This window comes from Cygnus atratus, chromosome 7 (assembly GCF_013377495.2).
Source record: "Cygnus atratus isolate AKBS03 ecotype Queensland, Australia chromosome 7, CAtr_DNAZoo_HiC_assembly, whole genome shotgun sequence".
Taxonomy (NCBI): Eukaryota; Metazoa; Chordata; class Aves; order Anseriformes; family Anatidae; genus Cygnus; species Cygnus atratus.
The window spans coordinates 21,982,243-22,004,930 of record NC_066368.1 but is presented as its reverse complement, the minus strand read 5'-3'; the positions used below and the strand labels follow the sequence as shown (position 1 = coordinate 22,004,930).

At 44.7% G+C, this 22,688-nt stretch overlaps 1 protein-coding gene across 13 annotated transcripts in view; it reads right to left on the bottom strand.

The window, feature by feature from the left end:
• Window positions 1-22,688, bottom strand: part of SGMS1 (sphingomyelin synthase 1) — an 87,342-nt gene that overhangs the window by 55,511 nt on the left and 9,143 nt on the right. For 6 of the 13 annotated variants that reach the window (XM_035565416.2, XM_035566154.2, XM_035566282.2 and 3 more), the window contains exon 2: window positions 6,874-6,992. The exons of 1 other annotated variant lie outside the window; for it this stretch is intronic. The gene's annotated coding sequence lies outside the window, so the exon portion shown is untranslated. Of the gene's footprint in view, window positions 1-6,873; window positions 6,993-7,069; window positions 7,357-7,503; window positions 7,878-16,295; window positions 16,874-17,820; window positions 18,049-19,528; window positions 19,779-21,999; window positions 22,329-22,688 lie in introns of those variants that run through there. 6 more of the 13 variants (XM_050711866.1, XM_050711868.1, XM_050711867.1 and 3 more) reach the window with 6 other exon arrangements.

Here is a 22,688-nt window from a genome sequence, read left to right as displayed (position 1 = left end):
CCTTTTTGCTAGGCAATTGTGTGTGCAAGCAGTGATGCATTCGAGCCGTGCAGCCGAGTACCCAACGTACTTCCCCCTCCACACAGAATGAGCTCCCTTTCATACCAGCTGCTTCAGCTCAGCAAATAGGAGCTAAAGCACGGCCTGATGCAGTCTGTAAATCTGAATCCTACAGAATCTGGCCAAGTAGCAGTCACAAAAGTGTTAAACTCTTTATCCTTGTGGTATGCTTCTGTATTTCATAATTTTAACGTGGCATTCATAGCATATCAGGTAACATTAAAATCCAATGAGGGTGCTGTCTATTCATTACACGACCTGTTTCTCAACAGAACACTTTGGTGAAATCTGGCAGAAATTGGTGTATTTTTGTACACAAGTTACAATTTAGTGGTTATGATATTTGTGATCAAGTATCTTAAGCTATCACATGACTATTGCTCTAAAAACAGAACCCATATGCGGCTCGAGGCTGTTACCACCTTGCCAACAAACCCCAAACCTAACTGATGCTTCAAAGCTAGCAGTGACTTACGGACAGAGATGTCCTTTAGCTGTGATAGACTTGCCCATGGCATTAATTAATCCTTAGCGGTGACGAAGAGAGACCACGTGTTGGCTTTGCAAGCCAAAAGCAAGCTGACATCCTCACAGAGCACAAACACAACCTTGTGCTGAATATTACTGGAGTATGAAAAAATCATTTAGAGAAAGAGCAGCTACAACACAGCTACTTGCCTTACCTCCTTTGTAAACAACATTTAAACTGCCACGTACAGCTATGATTAAGGAGTAGGAGACAAGAAGAGACAGCCTTGTAACTGCTGACAGGTAAGTTCATCTCAGCTTCAGAACAACCGTTTAAAGATGAAAGAACACTGAGAGGATGCTGAAAGACAACCGACAGCTTGAAGAATACACACCAGTTTTCAAATAATTTCTGTGATGTAGGGTAATATTTAAGATCACAGCATTCACTGGGAATTAGATCATCCATTTAGCGGTAGGTTTGCCAGATAAACTGTCTGAAGACTTTAAGAGAATCAGCAAAAACTGTAGAGCAATGCAAAAATCAGAGTCAGTGTCTCTGCATTCTTGTTTTTCAGCTGCCTGCCCACAGAAACTTCACAAAAGACTGAACCACAGAAGACAAATATATGAAGCTGAAGAGCAGGCTAGGTGTTGCAATTGATTTCAGCTGAGACACATGCTTTCCCTGTTGCCTGCTATGCCCAGACCTGTTATTCTACCTCTGCCTCGTCTACAGCACTCCATTTCACATCTGCTGCTGGCTTCATTTAAATGTTTCTCATGCAGGATTATTATTTTTGGAGCAGACAGAGTCGGACAAACCAGCATAATGGAAGGGCGGTTGTGCAGGCAGACACAGACCGTCCAAATCTTTGGCAGGGGGCAGACAAGTAGCTGCATCGGGCTGAGGAGGGCATTGGCCTAATTTGGGTTGTCGACAGCTTCTACCAAACACCTGAAGCAACTTTGCAAGCAGAGTTAGCATATCCGAACAATAAAAACAGTGTTTGTGCAAAGCGTGTTCCTCACCTCTGCTGCCACTCACCCTTCATGACGTGCTGTACAGGTCAGGGTGCTCCCAGGGCTACATTTACATGAGCTTTCCAAGAGCTTTCCAAGAAACCATTAGTAAAGCTTAGGGAATTTAACAGTGCATCAATGTCAGGAGACAGCTGAAATGAAGAGCTCCACAACCCAGAAAATGGCAGGGAGGAACCTCAAGGTAGGAAAGTGCTCTAAACAAGATGATATTTAAATCTGCCTAGCAAAAATTTAATGTAGCTTGGATGCACACATGATTTGAACAGCTGGGACAGTCGCAGAGGACTCTGGTGACAGAGCAGACATCCTCAGTAGGGACTATAAAATCCTTCGACATTTTAAAACCAAATACTCTAACCATCCTGAGCTACATATCTATCACCATGGAGCAAAACACATCAGCTACAACATTTTAGCTTCTTAAGAAGTACATGCAAATCTCCTGTCAAAACAGTTGCTAACAGCCTTTCAACTCTTCAATGGAAACGGGGACAGCAGAGGAAGGGGGAAGAAGCAAAGGACAGAAGAAAACCTTTTTGTTTTAAGGCATCCTGCAAACACAGATCCACGTGAACACAGAAAAACATTTAACAAATGAACTGAAAGAAAGCATCTTGTACAAGAATCCTGATAACTATATAATCTGTGGAATAATAAAACTGCAAAGCCACAGACTAGTTTAGAACGACCATGTCCACTGCTAAAATAATGAATGAAATGAGGCCGTAAGAGTCTCTGATAAGAAAGCTATTTAATAGGGTCTAATTCAACATGGGAATACAGCGTGCTGGATACCTCGCATGACTGAAGTTGGGGGAAAGCAACAGATTAATAATACAGCTTCCAAAAAGGCACAGAGCCCACAAGTATCACCAGTCTGTGTTGCCTGGGTTGCGGACTACAAGGATGGCCTGATTATGCTTCAAATGCTTTGAACACAAGTCTTCTGAATGCAGAGAGACCAGATATAAATGCAGAGTATCACCCCAAACTGCAAGCCAAGCATGCTTAGTCTTTACATTTCTAACTTGCAGCCAGAGAGCAAAGCAAAATTAGAGACTGGCAAGATGGTGTTCTCCTTGTGAAACCAAATAAACAGCACATTTTGAACCATTTCCAGCACAACTTCAGCACAAAATAACATTTGCACTAGGCTGTTAGTAACATAATAGTTGGAATTTCATCTGCATGCTAAGAGCTAGAGGAAGAGCCGCAGGGAGCAGCTCTGAGTGTATGCTCAGCCTCCAAAGGAAGTGAAAAAGGTTGCAAAAAAGCTGTGCTGTACTTCATTGCGCTAAATGCCCTTCAGACGGAGCCCGCATGTACAGACATTTGCTCCAGTTGGGGACAGACAGCTGGGGCTACGAGAAGCTTCAGTGCTTGCCTGGAGCCCTGCCCCACCCCCAGGTGTGCCAGGTAGATGCTCTGGCACTTGGAAGGAGCCAGGCATTGGCCAAACCCAACTGAAGGCTCAGGTACGTACGTGGGAACTGATTAGTAGCAACGATTAAGCCAAAGCCAAAAGGAGCACCAGCAGAAGATGCAAAGCACAACGGAAAGCCCGTTTTCTCTTTTCTATAAGCTGTGAATCAACCTCAGAGCAATGCAGAGCCAGCCCCAGGACAAAGGGCCAGTCATTGCTAATGCAGTTGACAAACAATCCAGAGAAGGAAGATTCACTCTCTGGATTAAGGAAGAGTAACCCGGGCAGGTACAGCCTGTTTCCATAAGCTGCAGTCACTTCCTGCTATTGCACCCTTTGCCTTTCCCAAGCTCTGTGTTTAAGGGAAAATGAACAGGGAAACAACACAAACTACTGACAGCGACCTGCTTTGTGGTACCCACTTGCTGAGAACCAGACATATTAAATAAGCAGCAAAGGCTAGGGAAGATACCAGAGTCAAATCGGATCAATTCAAACAAACCAAGCATAGGGCACAAAACACCTGCTCCAAAACTCAGTTAAACCTTTTGTTTTGGACAACTGCCCACGATATTAAAGCACCGCATCTCTCCTCTCTTGGACTCCTCACCCCTCTTGGTAAACGGCGCGGGAGGAGGCGGCGGCGGCACAGACCACAGACCGGACTCGGGTACTCCTGGGGAGTGGGGAGTGCAAGGATTCACTCTTCAACTTCTGGAACGCAACCTGTGCACTCTATACCAAAACCCTCCATGCAAAGCCCGCGACACCTACCTGCCATTCCCACTTCTACAAGAGCTGAGCGCGTGCAGCGTGTGTGCCTCTGGGAGAAGCAGGGGGAGGTCAGCAGGGGAGTCAGCCTGAGCTGAGAAGGTCCCCGCGTGCTCCCGGAGAGGCGGCGTAAACCCCGCAGCCAGGTGGCAAACTCCAGGTGCCGCTGGACAAGGGGCTGCCTACCACACGCAGAGAGCAAACAGCAGCAGCACTCACACAGCAAGCAGCTCCCAGGCTGCAGCCTGCCACATCACCTCCACACTCATCAGCAGCTTCAAGCTCAGTCATCCCCGGCAGCAAAGTAATCACTTAAGAAGTCAATGCCACAAAACCCCTAAATTTGCAGTCAGTTACGTGATTAATAGTTTTCCCCAAGGTGCTCTTACGTGTGCAAGACAACACCCAGAAACCACAGACAGCACTTCTAATGGAGATTATCTCCCATGCATTTGACATTTCACTTTTTTTTTTTAAGGCACCTGTTCTAGCCAACTGTTGCTCATTTAATTGGGAAATCTAATGGCTGAAAATCCTACGGCTGTTAAACTACCACGTAGTCTGCACTGGAATTTAATTTTAACCATTCCAATCCCTTGCCATATTCATACACTTCCTTTTTTTTTTTTTTTTGCCCAAATTGCTTGTTTAGAAGCAATATTTACAGAAAGATACCACATACTTAGAAGCTCTATTCCTGTGGAATTAAATATGGTAGGTATAAGCATACTCGTTAGTAATAAGTTTAAAAAAAAATCATCAAGAAAAGTTAAGTTCCAGCCACAAAAGACTGCTTTACACGGTGCAATGTCTGCTTTCAACAGTCACTGTTACACTGATGATACAGCAATCATTTGCTTTGCTCTCCACGTGGAGAGGGCTGCTATGGTCAGAACCATTAAGTGCTACGTAAAAATTTGGGAGGGTTTCTCTTTCCAGGATGCCACAGCTTAAATTTTGAAGCAAATGTAGCAAGCAACTATAGCACCAAGCTGAAGGATGAGTTATGTTTATGTAACAAAAGGCTTCCTGGATTATTTTAAGGCTCAAGTTCTGCAAAGCTAACAATTGAGGACAGGGTTGTTTTTATGACCGATTCACAAAATAAACACCACTGAAGAGCCAGCAGAATCTTGCTATTCCACCATATTAGACCCCTAGATTTCAGCAATGAGTACTTTGTGACCCTCTGAGTTTGGGACATACACTGCCATATACCGAGACAAGTACACAAATCATACAGAAGACAAAGATACCAACGCACCTGCGAGTAATTTCTCAACATAAATTACAAGGTTGTGCCACGTGCCCAACAGTGCCTGGTTTGAACCTTTCTCATTTAGCAGGAACAAAGCAACCTTGCGCCTCTTGCACTGTACGTGCAATAATAATATTCAACCCCTATTAAACCTGCATTCAACTTAAGAAATAGACGACTACTTTATTCATGGCATCTGTACATTGAATCCAGAGGAAATAAAAGGTGAATCAATACAGTGAGGGGAGCTTCTGCTGTCTGGGGTAAAGGTGTCTTCCACTCTCAATATATACATTTGGGGAAACAGAAAGGTTTCAGGACTCTGATGAAAACAGTCTCAAATTTCCGGTCTAGAAAAACCGTCAAATAGATGTCAGCTTTCAGAAAACAGCAACTCCAAAACTAACCCGTGCCCATAATGATTAGTGTTACGTGCAGCAAAATATACAAATAAATAAATAAAGTTCCCCAATTTTAGCATTGTTGATTTTTAGTCTCAGTATTTTTCCCATTATTTCTGTTTACTGACCATATTTCCTACACTATCTGTGGAAGCACTATTTAATATTTTATTGTATGACACTTGAGATTTAGAGGTGCACAGCACTGGGGCCTCTGCAGGAAAGGTGCTAAAACCAATTTTTCTAAAAACAAGTTTGCTTGGGGCACCCACAGGAAGAATTACAACCGGATTAGGCAGAACCACAACTCAGAGTTGCTCTTCTGCTCTGTCACTGAGGCCATGCAGGACCAGCCAGTTTAGTCTCACTGATTTTCAAAAACATCTAGAGAAAAAGGAAGCAGCTTTTCCAACTAAGAGCTGAGGGCACCAAAAACTTGTTTCATTCAATATGCTAGTCACTAGGGTTGCACACAAACAAATGACTGTTTAAAATACATCTTTTTTTTTCCTCAAAAATGTCTATGCTCAATAGCCCCTGCTTTTATTTTCCAGTTCTTACGATACCTCCCTCTCTAGCTCTTACATCAGTCATGGGCCTTTCTGCAGAGATCAAACCCAACAAAACCATGAAAGAATCTTAAAAGATGCCTCTCAGCAAATCCTTGCACAGCTTCAAAGGATTACTGAAAGAAAAACAAAACAAAACAGAACTACAAGCAACAAAAAAGGGCACACGCCCAATTTATTTTTCCTTTGCAGGTCATTCATCTACGTCAAAGCCAAAACTGGGAACAGAAACCAGGCATTCCAACCGCCAGTCTGGTTGTCTACTCGGTATATCACAGGCTTCAACAGCCAGAAGGGCAAAATTTCCTTATATGTAGTCTTTTTGTAGTATTTATACACAACTATATCCTCTGAAGTTTTGCTCTCAAGTTACTCTGAACTGGAAGGAAAAAGGAACCAACCTAACACATCCTTCAGCTGACTTCTCTAAGATTGTACAATTTAGTACTGGAGTTGGACTGTTTTCTTGAATGGAGAGAAAGCACCAGGCTGGCACTTAGTGTCTAAGCTAACAGAAAATGGAGTGAATCATTATATATTTGCTAGTAAGCTATGTCACTGAATGAAAGCCTCCCTTAAAGCAACCAGGCAGTACAGGTGCCAAACGAAACACTGCCATGCAGCTGCAGGACATTAAGTCAGATGTTACAAATACACAAGCAAGGACCACAGACTGCTGCCAATGCTGAAGGCTGCCATTGGCACACATGCAAAAAATGATTAAACCAAAGCAAAAATGGATACCTGCCAGTGCAAGTCTAAAACAAGAATTTATCCCTATTCAGGTCACATTTAATATCAGCTTACAATAAACAACGTATTGAGAAGCACACTGCTCCAAAACACATGTCCTTAAAAACACAAAATTCACTTACTTACCTGAAATTGCCTTTCTACCCAGAGAACTTGGTTCATCAGGTTAGAAGCTCACTATGACTCTGAGAGTCAAAGCCCAGAAGACCTGCTGCTGGCTGCTGCTCACGTAGTCATTAGAGTCACTATAAAAAAAATATATAATTATTATTATGTGTTAAGAAAGCAGTGCTACCACCTAGCCTCCTATTAAAAGCATTACCATGATTATAACGTGAAGATTGCCTCAAGATCTACCAGTAGCTGGAATATGTTGTAAAGCACTGTGCTAACCTAGGCAGCTGCGCTTTAAAAACAGCATTTCCCAAAAGTCATGGAAACAGAGAGGAACCCTGTGTCCATACAAGGCCTATAGCAGTGTCTGTCGGATCCGGAGGGGGTCTGGAGTGCTTCTGCTCCTACTTCGTGGCACCACACGGAGAGCAGCTCCGCTACTGTGTGCGGCAGCCTTCCCAAAATTCTCTCTGGCAGGAGCTGGTAAAGTCACCCAGGCTCTGATCCAGGCATCAAAGGAGATAACAAGTAAGTTGATGCAGGGGGAGGGACAAAAGCCTTTTCTCCTGGTCTTCAAGATAACTTTACAATAGAGAAAGCACTCGCCCAGAAGCAAAGATAAAACATAAAATTGAAATGCACTTGACCAAAATCCACCAGGGGCAGCACAATGGTGACAGGCTTCTCTCCGTCCCCTCCAACTGCTCTGCAGACACCAGACTTGTGCACAGCCACCCGTTGGGGCCAGCAGCAGCAGGCAGGACTGCTCGGGCCATAGCTGGGAAGCAAACACACTCCTCACCCAAGCCCCAGCTTTGGAGGGAGACAAGAAGGCATACCACTGGGCTAGAGGCTGGACATCAGACGGCTTCTGTCTGTCCTGACGGAGCTGCAGAGACCTGCAGGCAGTAAAGTCCCTGTCACCCTGCCCTGCAGGACGCTCGCAAAACCGAAGGCTTGCTACCCACCCCACAAACACCCACCAGTCTCCAGTAAGGGGGAAAAAGGGGGAAGGCCCTGTTCTCGTGAGTAACCGCGCTCTTATCTCCTGACAACAGCCACCCTCCCAAACACGTCACAGAGTGCTCTCAGGCACTCATCTCTGCCAAGTTTCACGATGCCCCAAAAGCCGCCCATCAGCTGCTATAACGCTGCCCGTGTCCCCGCAGGAAGCTCCTGGACTTGATCCCCTGATCCAAGAGGCAGTGGGGCGCAAGCCGGCGCTCAGACACCAACACACCCTTTGGACGAGTAGTTCCCCAGCCAGCCAGATCCCAAAGGATCTACCCAAGGAGCTCCACTCCTGGAGCTGTTCAGCAGTAGCAAGGCGTAATGGCACAAAAGAAGCCCACTTCCGTTTTAGCACGTAAGATGACAGCATTCAACTCTGTGATACCACTTGTTTTTAATATCCTGAACATTTCTTTGACACAGAAGCAACAGCTGAGAAGCATTTCTGATGGTTTTGATGCTATCAGTTCCTGAAGATGCCAGCCAGTCATGTTCTCCACATCACAGGATGGGCAAGAAGTACCTGTCCAGAGCCTTCTACAACACCCCGCAGAGCACCTATAGCTTATTCATGATGTATCATGCAGCATTTCAAATCCTCTGACCCAATCCATCATAACCAGCATGTGCACGCGTGCACACCCACCCACCCCAAGCTGAGGACAGGCTGAGTTGAAACTGCACCTGTAACAAATGCATTTAAATAGACTACAGCTTGCAGAACCTGCAAGATTTCCAGAGAGAGCCTCTCATTTCTTTCATTGACACTCAAATGTTTTCTCAAATGAATGCTACCATCTTCATCACCCATGCAGAACTGTAAGGGAATCAACCGTCACTAGGATTTTGGTGAACGTGTGTCCAAATCTAAGTACCAAGGGCCATTTTCCAAGCCAAAGAAGTAAAAATGTCTCTCTCAAAGCACAGACACAAAGCTTTGGAGTTGGGGATTCTCCTCTTCTCCCTCCCACCTAACATGCATACGCAAGCAGCAGCGCTGCAAAGGGAGCAAGAGTGGGCTGTCCTCTTACTTTCTCATCCAACATAAACAGCAAGGATCAGGAATGTCTGCAAAAGCAGGATTAACTGGCTACTGACTGTTCCTCAGAAAAGGCACCTTGGTGATTAGAGTAGCATTTTCCTTTTACGCCCTAGCACAGGAACACGGGCCTATTTCCACATTTCCCTGGCGTGTTTGCTTCTCATTTCTCAGACATGCTGAAGTACTCCTTAAAATACATGGGCAGAAGTTCCGCCTGAATAGATCACTTGTGCCAAGTTCACCAACAGAGTATGCTTGTTGATTAAAAAGTCAAATTGATAGAAGACAATGTCAGGGGTTTTGAGAGAATGTTTTAACCAGCGTCTAAGATATCATTTTAATCCTGCTCACAGTTAATTCTTTGAACACAGGAAGCCAGTAAAATTTGTGATGCTTACACAACACATCTCCAAAGGCACGCTAATCATTGAATTATTTTGCAAAGGGCTCTTAACTTTTAGTAGTTTGCCTCTACACCCTTTCTGCAGGGACAATAAAATCATATGGCTAATCCTAACCTAGCATTCACTCCCCAGTGAAAGGGTACATAAGAAAAGAAGTGATCTTCAATTGCTTTAAGTACACAGACCTGCAGTGCAGGAACCCTTATCCAAATACTGATTTCTCCCCCCTCCTTCAGCTTTTGCTGCTGTATTTTAGGCTAACATCCACTTTACTCTTCCGTCTCTGATTGTAAAAGGCAAATTATTTCGGTTCCCGTTTCCATTAAGAAGATTTAGAGGCGATTCCCCGCTGCCACACACTGCATTTTTGGTCGGTGCTTGGTGAAGCATTAAGGGAGGAAGCCCCAAAACATCCCCTTTCTGTATGTTGACATGCTGCTAAAGTCAGCCCTAGTGCCCCACAGCCCCAAGAAAACTGTTGTTATTATGACCAAGGGCGACACAGTTATGCAAAGCAGCATGATTTATTCACAGGATTACCTTTGTGTAGTTCTTCCAGTGCCCGAGCCCCCTAACAGAGCGCTGTGAACAAAACTGAAGGGAGGAAGCTCGAAAGACTTCACTGACAAAATGAAAGATACTGCTTGCAGCAAGCACTTCCTTCACTATTAAATCATTCTGTACTTTTATGGAAGTACACAACTGTGCTCATATTCATGTCTAAGGCATTTGTGCACCCACCTCACTAGCCTGAATAAAACCGGCCAAAATAACACACCAAGCCTTGGTTTCCAGTTTATGCTGCAAGAAAGGCAAAGCACAATTTTTAGAAGTGTCCAAAAGGACTGCATGAGCACAAGTTAAGAAGTCAAAATGCTCAAGGCCTTTCCTGAATAGCTACACCAGACAGAGCAGATATCATAAGGGAGGAAGCCAACTTCCAGCAAGAAACAACCAGACCCAAAGTCCCGTTTGACTGTTGGCTAGATTTAATTTTAGGTCACATCAGACATGATCTAAATGTCAAATATGCAACAAATATCTATCCTGTTCAGGTGACATGGTCTCTTCCACTGTTCCCAGAAACAACATTCCCCTCCTCAAGCCTCCTCCCCAGTTTCTTGCTCTGCCTTCCAAATAGCACCTTACAGGACACACTGCTCCACAAATCAAGGCCTGATGTTTCTGTGAGCTTCCTCATCATTTAGGGTACTAACAGCCCCAGGAACACTTGGAAATTCCACACCAGGAGGATACAATGAGAAGCACCTTGGTACATACTGGCATTTTCAACAGACCCTCCAGGGTGGGATGCTCCAGGTTTCCTAGATTAACCTGAAAATACTTGGAAACAAAACTAAAATTAGTTAGTTCTAATACATCAAGCTATTACTAGGTTGAAAAACATTAAGAAAAGGAAGCAACTAACTCATAGGCAGGTAACTTTCAGAATAGCCAGTGTTTTATTCAGATTGGATCTCTCTAGATAATTACCTCAGGTTATAAAAACCCAAGGTCTAATTATTTAGAAAGACAGTATTTTCCGGATCAGTATTTGTAAGACAGTTTCCACTACTAACTCACGCATATGTGTATAGATACACATGCACACACTCATATACACAAAGATATATTAGAAGGATTTTCTTGAAAGTCTCATCTTTGATAAGCATCGTAAGGTACGCTGTTATGACAGCTTTCCGAATGACGTGCTGTCCGCTGCAACATCACCTTCCAAAACTCATGCTCCTTGAAAACTGGCAAACTCCTCAAGGGTTCCCTCAACTTGAGATCAGTAAACATACTCAAAAAAGGTCACATGCCTCTTCTCCCAAAACTCCTAGGAAATCAAACATTCACTTCATTCCACGACCTGTTGTGTAACGTACCTTGAGAGGTCATCAGGCAAATGTTTCAGCAATAAGGCATGCAGGGCATGACCAGAGCTATGGACCTTGCTGCTGCTCTTGGAAGAGACAATAACAGGACTGGAACTTCCCCATCTTCTGTCACGGGTGACCACTACTTTGAATCATATTGCTTATTTTTACCCACCAAACCTGCGTTTGGCATCTTGTTTGGATCATTTTCCATTCTAGGAGCTGGAGGAGAATGGGTTGCAAGCTGAGGACTCCACAACAACCATGGTTTACATGCTTCTGCAAAGGGGATGGAGACGGAAATGGTTCACCTCCACCCGAAAGCAACTTCATGCATCAGAATTTACACCGTATCTAAACACACAACTTCACACCCCAAAGCCTTCCTATCAAGTTATCTGTTGACTCAGAAACAAACCACACCACTTTAAACTTAGCTCTTCAATTCACAGGTTCTTTGAAACAACAGGTGAACAGGTGTCAACTTTGCTAGCATATTTAAAAATGGAGAGCATTAAAAACAAGGCATCAGTTTTCTCTCCAAAGAGCAGAAGACCTCAATGTTTCTATTGGACTTTGTGACAACACCTACTGCTTAATACTTGGGGTATTTTTTTCTGTTTTTAATAAAGACAGAAATCAGAATAACTGGTTTGGCAAAAGGAGCTGCACCATTCACTGACTGGAGAGTTGAGAAATTGTGTTTCTCACACCTACATTTTTCAGATTTTAATCTGATAACAATTACTGCACGTTTAAGACTTAGTGAAGTTGGACAAAGTGGTTCCTGCAGAGTAGTGGCAATGACAGCACGGACAAAAGGGGAGACTTGGATGGATGCCATTACGGTTACACACAGATCACGAGCAGAGCAAAGAGATGAGCTCAGTTACAGACCGTGCAATCTGGAGAGGTTAACGGAAACAACTGTAGTACAAAAACAGATCTGTTGCATGGGTTTTCAGCTCCAGCAGGGTTAAAAGTGCTAGTTCAGATTTGCTTTCTGGAACACGATCCTCTGCTGGTGACTGAATGTCCACTTTGTCAGCTGCTCCGCATCAGAGCTCGCTGCTCCTCTGAGGACATGGGGCGCTTGAGCAAAGTGCATCAAATTCCAGAAGTACCAGTGGGTGCCAATGGTTTTCGCAGGCAGAAAGACATTGGGATATGTTGCAGGACACCTGGGGAGATGTGCTGATGAGCTTTGTGTTTATTGCTCCAGCTTTGCAGGTAAACTAAAAACAACCTGCTTCACGAGGCACACCAAGATCCCCACTGAAGTGCTGAATTGAAAAGAAAAAAAAATGGGGAAAACAAACAAACAAAAAACAACAGACTTATCTGGCAAATATACCAAAAATGTATCCAAGCAGTTTTCCCTAAATTATTGCAGCAGCTGAAGATCTTTTGAGTATACAAAAATGTGCTGCTAGCAGCGTTTATATGAAATTTATAAAGGAGACTTCTTGGCTTAAAAAATATATAAATTGGCTTTTAAAATGTCATTCAATACTTTTTACATGGGCCTCTTCTACAGAGCAGATTTATGAGACAGTTATGGTGGTACAGAACAATAAACACCACCACGTACACACTGCTTGAGCAACCACTCCATTTCAACCTTCTTTTCAATTCACCTTGCTATCCAAGAAAATTTCGAAGAAAGGCTGTAAAATGAAAGTTGCCAGCATCCAGGTAGATCAATGGACTCTTCCTCCTGAGTTGTTCCCATCTGAGAGATCTCCAGCTTGGAAAAAATCACAAAAGTATCATTCTCACAGCCTCTGCAGGCTGAAGCCCATGTATCTGACCTCTGGGACTGCTTTCTGCAGAGATTCCCTTTGATGCTGCCATCAAGCACCAAGGAAGTTTATAAAATCATAGAATCATTAAGGTGGGAAAAGACCTCCAAAATCATCTGGTCCAACCATCCCCCTACCACCAATGTCACCCACTAAACCATGTCCCTAAGCACCATGTCCAACCTTTCCTTAAAGACCCTCAGGGACGGTGACTCCACCACCTCCCTGGGCAACCCATCCCAATGCCTAATCACTCTCTCTGAGAAGAAATGTCTCCTCATTTCCAACCTGAACCTCCCCTGGTGCAACTTGAGGCCATTCCCTCTAGTCCTATCACTAGTTACCTGTGAGAAGAGGCCGACCCCCAGCTCCCCACACCTCCCTTTCAGGTAGCTGCAGAGAGCAATGAGGTCTCCCCTGAGCCTCCTCTTCTCCAGACTAAACAACCCCAGTGCCCTCAGCCACTCCTCTCAGGACTTGTGTGCCAGGCCCTTCACCAGCTTCGTAGCCCTTCTCTGGATATGCTCCAGGGCCTCGATGGCCTTCTTGTAGTGAGGGGCCCAAAGCTGAACACAGTACTCGAGGTGCGGCCTCACCAGAGCAGAGTACAGGAGGACGATCACCTCCCTGGTCCTGCTGGCTGCACTAGTCCTGATACAAGCCAGGATGCTGTTGGCCTTCTTGGCCACCTGGGCACGCTGCCGGCTCATGTTCAGGCGAGCATCGACCAACACCCCCAGGTCCTTTTCCTCTGCACAGCTTTCCAGCCACCCTGCCCCAAGCCTGTAGTGTTGCATGGGGTTGTTGTGACCGAAGTGCAGGAGCCGGCATTTAGCCATGTTGAACATCATCCCCTTGGCCCATCAACCCATCCTGTCCAGGCCCCTCTGCAGGGCCTCCCTACCCTCTGGCAGACCGACACTTCCCCCCAGTTTGGTGTCATCTGCAAACTTACTGAGGGTGCACTCAATTCCCTCATCTAAGACATCAGTAAAGATATTAAAGAGGAAGGGCCCCGACACCGACCACTGGAGAACACCACTGGTGACCGGTCACCAGCTGGATTTCACTCCATTCACCACCACTCTTTGGGCCCAGCCATCCAGCCAGTTTTTAACCCAGCAAACCTGTCCAAGCATGGGCTGCCAGCTTCTCCAGGAGAATACTGTGTTTGGCATTTGCCTCCTCTATTACTACCCTTGAATCCAGTCACCCCAAGCTTCAGTGCTTTTATTCTCACGATGTCCCTGTGCAACAAAACCTCACAACTGTTCTGCTGTACCCGTTCAATCAAGGCAACTAAACAGCATTCCCTGTCTCAGACAAGGCTGAGCCTTTGACTATTTTCAGCTCCAGCAGTTTCCTGAGCCTGTATTTAGCAACCCTCGGGGAGTATTTCATCCAAATATTTGTTCAGCCTCCCCTTGATCCCATTTAAACTCTGCCCACAACATTATCTGGCAAGGGCTCCAACACATCTGTCGCTGCATCGATGGGGAGCCTATGTGCCATCGCTCGCTGCTCAGGACTCCAGTTACTGCCACTTCCCACCTCCCACATGGATAGGGTGGAAAGAAATCCCCATTTCTGGCTTCCCGTCTACTTACAGATTCAAGCAGGTAAATTCACACCACTACCTAATCTTTAAGTTGTCACAAGGTGTCAGTTTTCCTCCCTCGGTTCTCTGGTAAGCAGAAACCAGGTTACAACCCACACGTTGAGGACACTCTTCCCCTCTGTAACAACACATGGGAGATGTTTGAGAAAACCTTTCTTCCCACAAAACAGCAAAGAGCAGAAATGTGAATTTCCTCCAGAAGAACAATTAAACAGAAACAGACTTCATCTGAACAGCCTCCTCTGCCATTCCTAAGATGCCGTACTAGGATTTTGAAGGACTAGAAGTGGCAGAACAACTGATTTTCGTGAATGCACATCTGCTATCTCCGAGCGTTCAGTGCTGAACTGTACTCCCAAGATCCACTTACCAACCACGTCTGCCATCGCTTCTGGTCTATTTTGTCTATAGTGGAACCTGATCAGGCACAGCACTCCTAAGATACACTTTATAAACACATTTCATAGCCTAACTGCTCCTAGTTAATACATAGCAATATTCAGTAACAATTTTGGAAGAAAAACTGTGAAACATTTCATAAAAAAATGAATCTGGTTATGGATGCCAGTAGTTTTTCATATAAAAATGGCTTGGATTGTGATACTCTGATCAAAATTCACATTTGTATCTCACACTGCATCCCACTCCTGGCCCTCAACTATGCCAGAGTCCCTTGTTCGTGCTGCAACATTCACGATGGCTGCATTCCAGCCTGAGGGCAAAGGCTGCCTGTAAGCGGTTTATTCAGTATGTGAAATGTTTTGTTTATCCAAAAATATTTTAGCTCCAAGAGACATTAAAGTGAGATTTAGATTTCAGCATTTGCACAGTAAAGAGATGCAACTCCTACATATATTACCAAGGACTTTTTTCCTTGAGGCTTTCTAGCTGTGAAAATCTATTTTGCAAAAATAAAATTACAACAAACCAAAAGCAAAGTGTAACACTTAATAATAAAGGAGGAGGGGAAAAAAATTGCTATACCAAAAAGAGAGAAGCAAAAGACAAAGCAAGGATGTCGTTGCACTCTTGCTCACTTTGTTTGGAGCAGATCAACGTAATAATCAGAAGGAAAACCTTTATGGTACTGCAAGTCAAGCCAATACTTATGGCATCTTCACCAGCAAGTGGCTCTGGAAAACCAGAATAATATAAAGTGAAGTATAAAGTATAGGGAGTTTCCCTGCAGCTTGGTCCCAAGTTTAACTTGCAGTAGTGAAATCTGGCTAGCCAGCAGATCATCTACTGGCACTGAAGTCTTACAATGTTCATACCAACCTTAAAAATAAAACTCTCCCCAAGCATCCTATTTGGGTGGTAATTTAAGACAAGGAATTAAGCACATCCATCACCAGAGACAAAAGCATGACAGTTGACAGGACAGACTTTCAAACACAACACACAATACCACACAATTCCATTTAATTATCCCCAGGTTCCAAAACCAGAAGACAGGAACATTAAAACTGTTATAGTTCAACAGCAGCAAGAAAACATCTCCGTTTCCAGCTCAAAGCTCTTCTTATTTAAAGAGATGCCCTTCGCATACTTGGTTCCCAATCCCTGTCTTAGGACAGGAGCAAAGGATAAGTCAGATGTGCTGTACCCTCATGCTAAGACCAAGATACCAAGATTAAAGGAAAAAAATGAAAGAAGAAAAAAAGGACAAAGTCTTACCTGCACTGGCCCTGCAGTAGTCAGAGATTAATGCATTCTTCTGTACCGAATCGTTATTGAGCTCCGCAGGCTCCCTCTGCCATAGCTCCAGGTGTGTGCTTTACTTGAGCTGTGGTTTTGCTAATTTGCCTCTGCCAGGGAATTCCCAGCCACAGGCTGGGTCTGCACCAGTTCATCACTTCCTTCAGCAGCCTCGTTAATCAACGGACTTACCTCAAACTATGTAACAAATGTAGAATTAACCATATATAAACAGAAAAAAAAAGTTAATCTCTTAAGAAAGTGATCTGGCGGGTACTGAAACGTTTCTGCTCTTCTGCTAACTTCACCATATGCAGGTTTACAGCAAGGTTATACTACAGACTTTTATATATTTAAGATAAAAAATGCTAGCAGATCCTATGCAGCACTACAACAATAAAACAGCAGATTTTGACATTACCAAAAATGAATGTGCAGAAAAACAAGCTGTACAGTTTAGTAGGCCAGTTCCTTGCAAGGTACTAAATAACGCCTTAACCTTCACAACTAAGACCTTGCTCAAACCGCCTTACAAACTAGGGTTTGCCCAGTGTGGTCAGAGACCTCAGGCAAATAGGAAGTGCAAGAAGTGAAACTGAGACAATGAAGTATACAAAAAAGAAAAAAGCAGCAAACAAGAAAAAAGGTTGGAATAAACTTTGGTCAGCTGGTGCTTTCCCTCCACAAGATTAACTTCAGCCCAGCAAATACACAGGATAGTTTTTCAGGACTGGCCTTTGTAATACTTAAATATGAGAATACTAGACTAAGCTCAAGAGCTTAATCAAAAGCTTACAAGTCGATTATGGGTCCCTGGTGACACCCCTGGCCCTAACGAGCAGAAATAACCACAGCTTTTACATGAAAACTCAGCTTCGATCAAAACTTAGAGTAATTTTAATCTTGCTGTAAAAAGCCAGAGTGCATTATTGCTTTCATATTTAACACATCACAAGACCAAGAGCGATCACAATCGCCACATGACAGTAAAATCAGACTCCACTGTCTTTTTCTTACACCAGGGAAAAACATGGTTAACACAAGGCATACTAAGTACCAAATCAGCTGGTTTGCTTCAGTGCAACAGGCAAAAACATCTGCAGTATTTCCCGAAGTGCAAAAAAAAAAAAAAAAAATCAGTAAGTTGTGCAAGATCTGTACTCCACCTACAAGGGAGGAGTCAGAAAGGCAGACTTTCCCATACCGAAAGGACCACACAGCACCTCCAGGCTTTACCAGACCCCTGCGATCTTCAAAAATAAGAGAGCTCTGCTTTTTCTTTCTCCAGAGACATACTTTACACTCCAATGGGAGAGAAAGCCTAATGCTGAAACAACCCTAGGTAGGCATGCAAACAGTGCCCGTGCGGCAGCAACCTTCTTAAGTGTGACAAAGTAAAAACAACAGAGGTTTCAGCCTTCACTGTGAGTCAGTACAAAGAGCAACACGAGAGGGTGCCTCGTACTGTTGGATTTGCATGTCAGTATTAATGTAGACAAAGAACCTGGAACGCAGAAGCAACCATCAGTCTCCCTTTCCACTTAAATTCTTCTGTGCAGGCTCCAAAGACTGTAAAATGGCATTGTATCCATCAGAAGACAGGTATCTGTTTGGTCTGATGAAGTCTCCTGTCTAACAGACCAACCTCCTGTCGCTAGGGACCTGTCAGGACTGGATTTCACTCAGTGGCATAGGAGTTCATCAGCACCTCACGAGCGACCTTTTCACATCACTGCAGAATAAGGAACGGAAAATAAATTTATTCCCTTAATTTTCAGAGATTTACAAAGGTTATACTCCCCTCAGAGAAACTGCACGAACCTTACATCTTCTCCAAATCCTCCTCCCCCCCCCCTTTTTTTTTTTAATTTGGCATCTGAATTAATTACAGGGCAAAGCGCAGAAGAGCACAGCTCAGTCTCTGCAGCGTGATGAACTGTCTGCACCACTCTGACCAAGCACATTTCACTGACCAGGAGGAACATCTCAGCACCATGCAAATGCTGATGTGAGGGTACGGATGCTGAAATCTGGCTTGCTACCTTGTTTCCCGCTCCTCTGTGCAACACATTTTATTTTCAGGTTATAACACCTGAAGCAGGAGGTAAAGAAAGGATGGGCGTGGGCACAGCAGCTGACAGCATATTCAGAAATCTCAAGAACGAGACGCTTTCATTTCACATCTAGCTGCATTAGCTACACCTTCAACTCATATTCAGCAATTCTGGAGTCACGGCCACAAGATTTATACTGTCACGTCGATGTCACCTTCACACATGGCTTCCCTGCAGTCACACGGTGCTCAAAAAGAGCCTGCCACCACCCTCACAAACTAGATCAAATGCTACTTTTCTGCCTCTTGCTTAATAGGGCAACAGTATGATGAAACAAGCTGGGCTGGGGATGGAAGATAAGGGAGCTTGATCGGGTGACTTCTGAGCAAGGAAGCCCACAGTATGAGAATTTGCAAGTAAGCAAAGCCCTTTCATAACTAGAAATTGCACGGTCAGTAACAAAACACAGCTCTGGGGAGAACCCAAGAGTCAAAGAAAGGTGGGGGAGCATGTAATACAGACCAGACCTCTGTTTTAAGTGTGTGCGTATACACACATGGGCAAAGTCACTCCCCAGGACTGGCCTGGTCTCCTCTTACACATGATGCTCCCTACACCTATGGGGCTTTCTTCACCTGTCACTGCAAATGCACACCCCAGATACGTATCAAAGCACCAGAGTTATACAGTGAGACTTGGACAGCAAGGTCTGCCTAAGGGAGAAAAGTAAAGCTGAGGAAAAAAGAGAATCGGCCAGTATCAAGCACGTGCTTTCCTGAAGCAGCTTCTCTTAACAGAGAGCTAACTTCCAGTTCAGACAGCTGGCGAAGACGGGCTGCAGACCCAGGACATGCAGAGCCAGCTGCAGTCTCTTCCTCCCCTCTTTCACAGGGCTCTTTTTTTTTTTAAAAAAAAAAAAAAAAAAAAACACCTTACCAAGCACTTCTCAAGTCTCTCTTATGTACTGAAAGCTGTGGTGTTGAGAGGAGCTGAAGTGAGACAGCATATCTGGTATTACACTAAAATGAACTTTCACGTTGCTTTTGGCTAATTATTTTGGTGCCATAGGTATTGATGGGAGGTAGGAGGAAACTGGAAGATGGATTCGTTTGTCAGAGCAGCATGATGCAGGTAATGACACAGTAATTCAATACATACTTGCTCTCTGGGTGCATTGAATTCCGCAGCGGGGCCTGCACAGGGGCTCAGCAATCAGGCTGAGGCACAGCCCGCTCCCAGCTTTCACAAACCGTGCTGTTCTGTGGGTCCTGGGGCGCAGGGCTGAGCCATCAGGGTGCTGGAAGGGGGTTATTCCCTTGCGCCTGTACAACGCAGCAGCGCAGCAGCAATCCTCCTGACAGCAGGCACCTTGTGCACTGAGGGCAGCAAATCCCCAGTCAGTGATTCACTGCAAGCAAAAAGCAAAGTTACAACAGGCTGCTTGAGAGAATGACCTAGTGCTGAGCACACACATGCTTTAATTAGTCTACAGAGCAGCTTTATGAGTGGCTGATGGGCAACAATTATTCTGCGCTTAAAATCAGTATACGTCCATTGTCTGATGTGAGTGGTACCTAAACCCTGGTAAGCGTGCTTCTTAACTGGGCTTAACACAGGCATTAACAGGGGACAGGTGAACTGTTGGGGGGTGGGAGGAATAGCAGGGATTATCACTCCTGGAGGGCAGTGCAGCATCTTGTCCACAAATCAGGCAACTCAAATTCACCTGCAACAAACTAAGCAGAGCTTAGCTCTAACAAAACAAAAAATAAAAGGATTCAAGACTTCTAGACGGAAAAGTTATTCCTGCTTTCGCTGATTCTCACAGTGTGCAGCACCAATTCGTTTCACTAACCTGCAGTTATCAACCCTCTGCCTTGACCTAAAAACTATCAACTCGGGGAAAAAAAGATTTCTGGACCACACCCCCACCAGGTTACAGCAATTGCTTTCTAGTCTTGTTTCTTCTGGGCATTGGAAAGGATTTGCTCACCACTCCTCTTGCAATTAAATCAATGGTAAGAGGTGGTTACCTTGCAGACTGAAGAGAAACAATCTTTATTCATTTAGAAATTCCTATTAGAAAAGGTATAATTTCAAAGTTTAAGGTTAAGGTGCTGGTTTAATTTGACCAAAGAAGGGATCTGAAAGTCTTCCCCGTGCAAAACCTGAAGCCAGCAAGCCAACACGAGAGGTATTTTAAAAGCCGCAGGCCACAAAGCCAGAAGTACGATCAGCCTAGCTTTGACCTGCATGAGCAATACTCCCTGGTGTCTCATCTGTTATTCCCTGCTATCGCTTCTGCAATCGCAATGGTTTAGCACTTTGTTTTGGAGAGTTTCACCGTGCTTTCAGTATTTCAACGAAACCTGTGTTCTTTTTTCCTCCTGACAGTTGCTACGGTGAAGTTTGGTGTTGCATCCAGTTACCAGGCTGTGGTTTGTGACAGACAATAGTTCCCTGAAGAAACCGAAGCACTAGACCGAGGAAGAAGAGGGAATTCCCCGCTGCAGTCTGCTCCCGTTAAAAATACCAAGAGCTGTGAGACTGAAAGCTACTTCAACACAGAGGTGAGGAATTAATAGTATTTTCCAAACAAGTTTGTCAACAGTGAAAACATTACTTTGGCATTTATACTACTATTCTGTAATACGTCCGTTGCTCAACTTTTCTGTTAGCGCCAAACAGCCTCTTCCAGTCTTAATGATTTAGGAATTATTTTCATAAATGATTTAGGAAAGTTGCAAATATGATAGATACAATATACAAAAATAAATAAAAAGAGCTCTAGCAATGTATTTGCAAATTTGACCAGAGCATATATTTTTTTCCTTAAAAATGTAAACAAAAGAGCAGGAAATTTGAGCTACATCTCCCACAAAGGGATCAAACGCTGCTGGGACCTCAGGGAAACCTTGTGCTTTTGAGCAAGGAGTCACGCCAGTAGAAAGGGCCTTCCCCCATACGCACTGGAGACCCCCGAAGTCTCTTCACAACACCTTGTTCAAACAGGATAACAGTAACCTAATGCCAAAAAGTGCCCACGTGCCATAAAACATCAGAATCACATTATAACACCTTTGAAAACGTCTGTTTCTGCCCATTTCTGTTTAGAAGTCCAGTGAATTTAAACCCATCGCTCTGTGTTACAGGATGTGTTTTTGGAGTTGTCCGCCTTCAGTCACTAGCATAAGAAATACATTCATGTGACAGCAGGAACTGGGTCCTTAGAAATATTAGTAGTAAAACAACTTTTCTGCAGAAGCCACTTTTACCACAGATTGTGCAACACAGATGGCCTTGGATCTGGCAAAAGCGTGGTTTGGGGATTCACCATCCCCCAGCTACAGGCCCCAAACTAGACACCTCGGGGTCAGGAGCAGGAATGTGTTCCACCCCTCCGGAAAACCATCTGCAAGCCTGCACGCCTGCCAAGGAACTGCTAATTCTCCTCAGTTGCTGGACCACCTCCTCGGGAGGGAGGGGATGCTCTCCTCACCAGCCAGGAGCTGCAGCCAGCTCTCCCTTCCCTGCCTCGGGGGACGCTTATCACACAGAGTCCAGAGCTAGACACATTGTTCAGCAGAGCTCAGCCACTGCCCCCCCAGCTGCCAGCACCCTACACTCACCCTCCTCTAAGAGCAGCAGCAAGCACGTTGATGATGCCCATCCAGCTGTACCGTGGCTGAAGGTTGCACTGCGCCACCTTCGCTGACAAAAGCAGATCTCCAAGGGCCTTAAGGTCCTGGACGCATTCTGGGTGAAAACATGCACATTCCTCCCTCGCAGAGTGACACCGCACTGGCACGTATGACCTGGGTGGGAGCATAACTTGGATGCCTTCACTTGTTGGCTTTATTCTGGCTCGTTGCAGACACCTTTGGTGGAAATCCATGCCTGCATGCTCGCAACCAAGCAGGAAGAGGATCCTCTCTCACTTGCAGCTCTTCATGCTGATGTATTTTGGCTGCTAGAGGTGCAACAGCCGCAGCCGAACATCCTCCTGCATCTCCTGGAGCCCAGCACCATCCACTGGAAGCCAGAAAACCGCATCAACAAGTGATGCGGCTCGTGGCCCTCCCAGCGTGTTTGCCAAGCAATCCGACAGGGGGAAGGCTGAGAAACAACTTGCAGGACACAACTAAAGGGGTTACTGTAATAGGCTTAGCTGCTGTGCTGCTGCTTGCAAGAAGTCCCAAAAGCCTGAGCAGATGCTGCTCTAATCAGATGTAGCTCTAGGTCTTTGTACCTATGGTTATGAATTGACACATGTTGCAAGAGCGGATTAATTAGGGAAAATGAGAAACAAAGTGACTTG